Raw genomic sequence first — 8,606 nt, 5'->3', positions numbered from 1 at the left:
ACCAAACTATGACCCCCCCACCCCCACTAGGTGATGAAGCTGATCAAAGGAGCCCAGAGCAATTGATCTGATGTGGTGGCAGAGGCTGTATCAAGACTAATGTAATTGTAACGCTAAGTTATTAAAGGACTAGTTTATGTCAATGGATGAATTTACTGACTGACGCGCAGAAGAAATAGTTCTTTATGGAGCCTAGATGGTGTGAATGATGAGACCAAAAACTGCAATGTCTTGTACCAAAAATATATTGAATAAATAGGGGAAAGGGGAAATGGAACAAAATAATTAACACAACACACAATGTAAATGTCCACAATTAAATAATAAATCAATGCTGTGATTTTTCTGTGCAAGAGTCCTTTTGCTAAGAGTCCCTTTTTTTTTTTTTTGGTCCTTTTCTTTTTAAAGTTCACTTTTAAGGTATTCCTCCTTAGGGTCCAGCTTCATACAATGGGAAATATGTCCGTAATCCAAAGACGGCTAAGTGGGGGAAAAGAGGGGAAAACAAAGAATGGTCCCACCGGCTCGCCACTTCAATATGAAGAAGATCAATTCAAAGGGGAAAAAAAACCTGACCTGTAGGTCAGAAAAATGTCCATTAGCACATCAAGTTCGATTCAGTGTACCGGTAAACAAATATATTCTTCTGCAAGTCTAGGTAACAATGCAAATCATAAATCATCATCAATCAATGTACAACAGTTAAATCATTAATCATCTTGGCTACGTAGCTTAATCTATACATTCCAGTAGCGTTCGCTACAAACAATACAAAAACAACAATAAAGAAAAACCACTGTCTAACAGACAGCATAGCCGAATTCAAGGCAACACATAACAATAATCATTCAATCGCACTTTGTTTCAAAGTAAGCCCATAAAAATGCTTAAGTAAACAGAAGTGTTCAAAAACAGCGGTTTTTGAACCGAAGTTCTGCTCGCGGTGGGAACGCCGCCGCACAGTCATTTTTTAATCGCGAAAACGATCGGCTGGTTACTGACAACCAAAGGTTGTAAGATATTAAGGACACTTACCGCTGAGTTTAAAGTTTAAAGATGAATTGAGGAGAGAAAACGCTTTGTTTTCCAATACCGCTCTAAATGCCATAAGCTCACAGCCACAGCAGGAGTCGAACCCGGAAGTATCCCTCCACAGCCGGTTTTCAGAGTTGCCGCGACGTGAAAGGAGCCAATCAGAAGAGGGACCTCAAATCAGCTGACGTGGGTCATGTGACAGGCAGTAGTTGATATGGGTTACATAATCTAATAGATAATTTCTATATTGGTTAGAATTAAGATTGTTTTTATTTTTCCAGTTCATGAGGACTGTTTTCTTGGCTATGCATAGGGCAGTGAAAACCATATGGGCTATATTCTTTTCTGAAGTGACATTATCTAAGCTGCCCAACAAACACACTAAGGGGGAAGTTGGAATGTTACATTTCAGACACTTTGATAAGTCTTCACATATCTCGCGCCAAAACTTCTGAACTGGTGGACAGAACCAAAGAGCGTGGATATAATTGTCCGGTGAATTGGTTTGGCAGTGTGAGCAGTTGTTGGTAGACGTAAAGCCCATCTTGAACATCCGATGACCTGTATAGTGCACTCTATGTAATATTTTGTATTGAATTAATTGAAGACTGGGATTTCTGATTAGATGAAAGGTTTTTAAGCAAATCTGAGACCAGAAGTTTAGGTCTAAGTTAACTGATAAATCCGCTTCCCATTTTGCAATAGGAAGTGATTTAGAAAACATTCTGTATATTTTGGATAGTAATTTGGGGGTTTTAAGAGTAAGAAATTGAACCACACTTGGTGGTGTTTGTAGTTCAACTTGACCCGGTTTAAATTTCTTTTTTACTATGGATTTAATTGGTTGATATTCTAAAAATCTTTTCTTGTTGATCCCATATTGTGTAACTAGTCCGTCAAATGAAATAAATTCTGTTCCTTCTAGTATATGTTCTAAATATTTGATTCCTTTGCCACTCCAATCTGAAAAGTTTATCATATTATTGTTTTGTAATATGTCAGGGTTGTTCCAGATAGTGTACCCAACGACTGTCTAATGTGACGCCGTATGTACTTTAATTCTTGCTTTTCTCACAAAACATGACAAAAGAATGTCATGTTTTGTGAGAAACAAATACAACTTTCTTTTTTTCAGAGTTTTCCATCTTTCTTTTTCGCTTTCTTTGTTAAAATACATTTATATGTTTTGGTAGAATATAGTACTTTACATCACAGTAAAAACAAAGTACAAAAGGCAGCCAGAATGGAGCAATGCTTCAGGCTCCCGAGAGCTGGATTCACTCATGTATTTTGGTTCCCCTTTAGTTTAGCATTAATAATTGGTCTCTGTATGTTATACATAATATACTATACATACTATAGACTATATGTCATGTTTCGGCTGTGTGGCAGGCAGGAGAGGACCCAAACGCAAACTCACAGAGACAAAAGTTAAACTCAAAAAACACAGCTTTATTGCTGGCGTGGAGTGGGACACGAAAAACAATACAAAATAAACTAAACTGGGAAAACTAAAGCACAAGGAGCCACAGGGAAAAATCACACAGCTATGATGGAGACTACGACACTGACAAAGAGAAACACAGGGCTTAAATACACAGAGGGATAACGAGGGAATGAGACACAGAAGGAGGGCACAGCTGGGAGAAATCAGGACTGGACGAGACAGAGACGCAAAACTAGAAACACTCACATGAGGCATGGACCTTCAAAGTAAAACAGGAAGTATCACACAGAGACGCGAACTAGACACAGTGGAGACAGCAACTAAGAAACAGAGACAAACCATAAGGCAGAGGTCTAAGAACCAAAATACACAGAGGGAAATACTCAGCTTTGAACACAAGAGACTAGACTAGAGGGAGTAACAAAAGACCAACCATGAGAACATAATGCACAATGCAGGGTGACAGAAAACAAGAAACTCAAACATGCAAAGACACACAATAAACAGAACAGAGGGGGCACAGAGAGACATGAAGGGCAGGGGAGACTTAACATGGGTTGAAACACAAGGGGGAACTAATAAGCAAATGAACATAGGAGGCCTAATGAGCTAAACATACTATAAACATCAAAATGAACTAGAACTCAAAACACTGGGTCCTAAGACCCAGGATCGTGACACTATATATATGCTGTTAACATGTAATATGTTTTTTGGTTTATCCCTTATTGGGGATTTTTTTTTTAAATATTTCCTTTTCATTCACTGTGCAGAAAGAATAATACTAGAAAATACTTGACTGTAGGTTCTTATGCTCACTTTATTTTTTTATAGGTACTGTTAAAAAAATGCACCTTCCTGTACAACTTTTAGCCTCATGATGGTGATGTGCAGATCTTCTTGGTTGCTTTAACATAATGTAAAGTCTATGTATTTTTAAATTGTATTAAACGCTGGGCACTTATGCAGTCACTAAATGTATCTTTGATTTGACTGAGAGATTCACTGCCGTCACTGTCTTTCTGTCCCGTACCCCACAAACTGCACACTGTTGAGACTGCTTTCTACTCCGAGGGGATGACAGTATTTGCTGACTTATATAGGCATATATATATATAAATATCTGCTGTGACACTCTGTTTACATAGATTCTTGTTTTTCTTCTTTTTGTCATACCTTTAGGGGAGTCAATGTTTTTTAAGACTTTTCATAGGATCATCTTACTTTTACTTTTTCCTATAATGTTCATTTGTGATAAAGCACAAGATGATTTATTTTTCCAATTTGGTAAATTACTTTGTGACATTTTAGTTAAATATTTTTACTTTAAAGAATAAAATAGAAGAGGTGAATGCAGGCTACAGAAAGTCACCGAGAGCTACCATGACAGAGAGAGCACAGGGAAAGGTCAGCTACTGGAAGACACAGAGATAAAACTGATTACGACTTCTTCCTGTAGTTCTGAGGTTTCTTTCACAGTGGACTTTTTTTTTTACCTGGCAGAAGAGATAAAGTACAACTCCATTAGCCCATTATGATATGCAGTTTGAAATGTGCAAAAACTAAGTGATTATAAATTATGGTTGCATAACAGGGAAGAAAACATTTGTCCCAGAAAAATTTACATTCATCTGACACCTGTTACACATCTTGTTAATAGCAGCTGGATCCTTTTTGCCTAATCTTGCTCCTAACTCTAATCCTGTTCCATCCCCAAGGTGCACTTTTGGCTTAAGATCTGGTGACTGTGGAAGCCATTTTAATGTTTAGGAAACCAGTTTGCAAATGATTTGATTTTTGATTTTTACAATCTTCTATGGTCTGGTTTTGGTGAGCTCGTGCAAACTGTAGCTTCAGATTCCTTCTTAGCTGACAGGAGTGACACTGTGTGGTCTTCTGCTGCTGTGGCCCGTCTGGTGTTTTGTGTTTAGGTTTGCTCTTCTGCTGACCCTGGTTGTAACTAGTAGTTCTTTGGGTAACTGTTGCCTTCCTATCAGAATGAATCAGTCTGGCCACTGAGTATATAGTAGTGGAAAATAGAAAAATAGATGGCTGCTGTACTACTTTTGGCCTCACGATGGCGGTGTCTTGCTAGACAACATTAAAGCTAACACAAGTAACCATCTTTTTGAATCCTCTCAGTCTGACTGAAGGAACATTATTTTTTGCACAGCATTAACAATCATATAAAATCTGATATTTTAACAGTTGATGAACATGCAGTTGTTCAGAAAGACAGAACCACAGTTGCCAGAGGCAAAGAGGAGTGGTCTCTGCCCCTCCCAAAAATGCAAACTGACTGTCACCCCCTCAGAGAAGAGAGCAGGCTCGACAGTTTTCTGTGTTTACCAACGTAAATATGTGTGTGTCTATAGTGACACTGTGTTTACTTTGATTCTTGTTTGTCTTCTTTTACTTTTTAAGCGAGTCCAAGGCTTAACACAAGATTTTAACAGTCATCAGTAGCAGCAGTTTTATTTATTTATTTTTTAATTACATGCATAGGTGTTCTGCAACTATACAGTATAAATGATCAAACTGTTGGTTACACTGCATGCTTCCATTACAGGAAGATATATACTGGAAACAGAGATAAAACAGATGATCACTTTCTCCTTTATGGTAGACATTTTGCCTTGGTGGAGCAGATAAAGCAGAGCTGTATCATAATCATTAACTATGACTCTATAAAGTGCTTACATACTGGATGACATGAACAGAAGAAAGGCTTTAATGATGCGGTTAGTAACGCCTGCATGTACGTTTCCTAATGTCCTAGTGTCCTATCCCAGTAGACGCTATTGTAGCTCATTGTTTCATGATAAAGAGGAGGGGATAGAAGACACACAAGACTCTGACTGACAATCTGTTGTGTGCTGTGGTGAAGTGAAGATTTTTTAGTCTTTCTGCCGTCCCTTTTTTCCTCTAGGGGGGCCATCATCCACTGGATATCCAACCAGCTCTTGGTGGTATCTGGCTTGAGAGCCTCTGCACTCCTCCCTGTCTTGCTGCTGGCCTGTTCCAGCCGTTACAGCGTGGGGAGGCCATGATAAGGTTATCAGTCGGCCTCCACAGCTCAGTTCACTCTGGAAGAGTCTGCTGCCCACAGATTTCACCCCTCCTTTCCTCCCACTCATTCTGACTTCTCACTCAGCACATCCCTTCTCCTGTCAACTCATCTCAGCAGCTGGCGGTTTATCAGCTGTAAAGGAAATCTGTATTTATGGTCATATTTGGATGTGTTATGTGAACTTCAGGCCACTCCTACAAAAGCCCAATCATTTTCTGTATGTAAAGCACAAGATTAGTATCAGTGATTTCTTTTACTGCTCTCTAGTTCATTTAAAAAGTGTCTTTTGCATGTTTTCTAGATGCTTATTAATGCTGAAAAGACCCTAAAATAAATCAATGACCTGCTGTGACCTTCTGTCAAATGTTGCATGACCAGGTAAAGATATGAAGGAATTTATTTCCCTGTGTTATTTGATTTAATCAATTTTTTTGTGATTTTGTGTGCCTAATGATTAATGGTTAATTTAGTAGCTATTAGCACATTTCAGTGAAATCAAACTTTCAATCCCCCTGGTGAGTTGCCCAATATTCCCCAGAGTTTTATAGCATAAATAGGGAAGATCCCATACTCACAGAGGCCTGTGAGCTCCATCTGTGTGCAGGGCATAATGCAAATCTCTGTGTTTGCTTTATACAAGAGGCCATTGTGACAACTCGTTCACATATTAGTTTTCCATTTCAGGCACGGGGAAAGAGTTAGAATTAGGGTTTGCTCTAAAAACATGGGATAATATTTAACATTTAACAACAGGAAGCTTAATGTCTGTGAGGGCCCTGAGACAAAGACAGATTCTCTCTCCTAGTGGCTGAAAATGTAACACTATTCCTGGCAATGATCAAATATTCCAGCAATCAGTGTTTTCACATCATCACTATGTTAAAATTCAAACTTTCTGCTCTTTCATTTGATGTATATATGTATATGTATTCATAGAACAAAAATATGGTCACTGGTAAGTTTGACACAGCACTCAGGCAAGGCCAGTGTGCTTCATCATCTAGAATATGTGCAGGAGCCTACTGTAGTGATTCATTAGTGTTTCTTACAGTACCACAGCAGGCTTCATCCTCTGGGGACTATGCCTGCAATATTCCTAGAGACTGACGAAAAATTGGAGATAAAACCTGAACCTGTAGGATCTCATGGTGAGGTCATTAGATGGCTCTGCTGTGTTTCTTAAACCACTTTTTCTGGTATGGTTTAGTCCTACTTGTTGAACTACAAATCAAGTAGTTTTGAATGATCACTTTATCCTCTGATAAAATGCTTCTATACAGATGGCAATGCTTTTTTCCAGCATATAATGTTCCTTCCAAGGACCATAAGAGCCTCTGAAAGGCTTGAAAAGTCACCAGTTCTCAACCCAGTTGAACTGCTAGGAAAATATTTTGGACCAAACTTTAAAGAGCTCTCAGTGACCATCATCAGAACAACAAGTGGGAAAATATCACTATTGAAGAAGATAGATTCAAGAGACTTTAAGACCCTTATCAGCCACGGCTAAACACCTTATATAGAGATGTTTTTTTTATTTATTTGTTTGAATTTTTTGTTTTTATTTGTGACGTCAAAGACCAACAGACTGGCCCACAGCATTAGACTAAAATAACATTAAGCTGTATCGTCTTGATGAATTCTCAATCATCCAGGTAAATAAATCTCCAAAGGTTGAATCTGCTCATGAAGAAGTCACTTGGATGAGTGATGAAACATTTCTCCCACTGAAAACGCTACGTCCAGATGAACAGAATCAACCTTTGGAGATTAAGCTGTATCTGCTTTTAAAATCATCTCAAGATCTCCTACTGGAAAATAAGCCATGATTAATTACTAACCAATGTGACTTGTTTTGTACAAAGAACCTTGTTTTGGCAGGAAACAGTATAAATATAAAATATAACTACATGGCTAACATCCAAGACTGCTGGCCAACCAGGACATCCCAGCAAGTATTAACACTTATCATTGCTTACAATTTTGTTTTAATTATGGTGGAAAGACAACACAGTGGAAGAATCTTCCACATCAAAATAATATTTTATTACCTGCCTGTACTTAAAAAGATCAGTTAAGGAGCTGAAGAGCCAATAAAGGTTACAATTCCTAAACTAAACGAAAATATTGCAGTGCTGAAGCTCTCCTAATAATTATTGACAGTCTGGATGCAACTTGAATGCAACATGTTGTTTCTGCCTCTAAAAAAGACGAAAAGCTCCCTCAAACATGCCAATCTGTTTTTTTGTTTTTCTCATGAGTCTTGTGGAACATTTTGTAGGTGTGTCCGTTTGTACACGTCATCCCTGCACTTATCTAGAGGAAGGCAGGACCACAACACTGTGCCACTGGCAATCAAATAGCATCACACCCCGAAGTTGTGTGACAGCAGTGGTTGTGATCGGTGGAGGCATCTGCCCCCAGTCCAGTCTTACAGAGGAAATCTGCTGACAGTTTGTTTTGTATTTGGTTTTTTCTGTTTGCCGATGATGGATCGTTGGCATGTCACACAAGCCTGACTCCACAGAGACAACAAACGTCTAGCTTCCTTGTGTTTTTTTAAATATATTTTATGGCTTGTATTTTAGCACTTGCAAGCTATATATATTTTACACCTCCGAGTTATTTATGAACCGGTCCAAAAATCCACCTAAAAGAAGTGTTTATACCAAAATTTTGAGTGCATAGTAATACATTCATGGTTATTATATTTTAATGGTTTACACCACATTGGCTGTCACACGTTATGTCCTGTAGTAGACACAACCTTAACAGGCATAATTGAATAGTACAGTCATGATGGTGAGAGATCTGATGTCATTAAACTGAAACTAATAAAACCACTCTTGTTCAGGGTATTTTCGGCATGATCTTATGAAGAACAACGAGCTAAAAAGGCAGGAAAGCTATCTTCTTAAATATTAAGTTGTTACACTAAATCTGTGAGACAAGTCATTTCAATCCTAAATCTGTCAATCACCAGGAATGTCAAATAAAAAGAGGAACAGGGACATCCGTCAGCCATAAAGCTTAAAAAAGAAAAAGAAAAAAAGGAAA

The 8,606-nt window shown here is 38.2% G+C and overlaps 1 long non-coding RNA gene across 1 annotated transcript; it reads right to left on the bottom strand.

Annotated features, from left to right (window-relative positions):
• Window positions 1-229: 229 nt before the first annotated feature.
• On the bottom strand, window positions 230-1,174 carry LOC145430082 (uncharacterized). Its single transcript, XR_013910489.1, has 2 exons — window positions 1,036-1,174; window positions 230-576 (listed from the first exon to the last, which is right to left on the bottom strand). It is a non-coding gene; the product is annotated as an uncharacterized LOC145430082 (long non-coding RNA).
• Window positions 1,175-8,606: the final 7,432 nt, after the last annotated feature.

Source organism: Astatotilapia calliptera, chromosome 7 (genome assembly GCF_964374335.1).
Source record: "Astatotilapia calliptera chromosome 7, fAstCal68.1, whole genome shotgun sequence".
Lineage (NCBI taxonomy): Eukaryota > Metazoa > Chordata > Actinopteri > Cichliformes > Cichlidae > Astatotilapia > Astatotilapia calliptera.
The sequence above is the reverse complement of the archived record's forward strand: the minus strand, read 5'-3'. Positions and strand labels throughout refer to the sequence as shown.